The sequence below is a fragment of the Geospiza fortis genome, unplaced genomic scaffold (genome assembly GCF_000277835.1).
Source record: "Geospiza fortis unplaced genomic scaffold, GeoFor_1.0 scaffold157, whole genome shotgun sequence".
Taxonomy (NCBI): domain Eukaryota; kingdom Metazoa; phylum Chordata; class Aves; order Passeriformes; family Thraupidae; genus Geospiza; species Geospiza fortis.
Genome location: NW_005054314.1, coordinates 1,202,655 through 1,203,107, shown reverse-complemented (window position 1 = coordinate 1,203,107; position 453 = coordinate 1,202,655).

Sequence of the window (453 nt, the reverse complement as noted above, 5' to 3'; positions counted from 1 at the left end):
TTGATCTTAATATTGTTCCTGTCTTTTATGTTTGGTATGTATATATGTTTTTGTAATCCTTGAAGGAACCCCTTTTGTATTCCATCCCCCTATTTGGTTTACTATTAAATGCTGTTGCCAGTGATGATGATATCATTTCTGGGAAGAGGGATGGATGGCCCTCATTCATTCAGGAAGAAATAAAAAGAGGTCTTTGGCCAATATTGACTCTGTACATGGTAAACTGCATAGATTTTGTTTTGGGGTCATTTTGTGTGACTTAAGACTGATCAACACAGCTGTTCAGACTAAAAAAATTTTCTAAATCTAAGTTTATAACATGATGAGAGAGCTGATGGCTCTCCCGTTGCTCTGGAGTTACTGCTCCTCTGTGAAGGATTGGTTTGAGGGCAGGCACTTGTGGTCATAGGAAGCCTTGAAAATACTTGTTTGTGTGTGTTCAAAGAAGCTGCT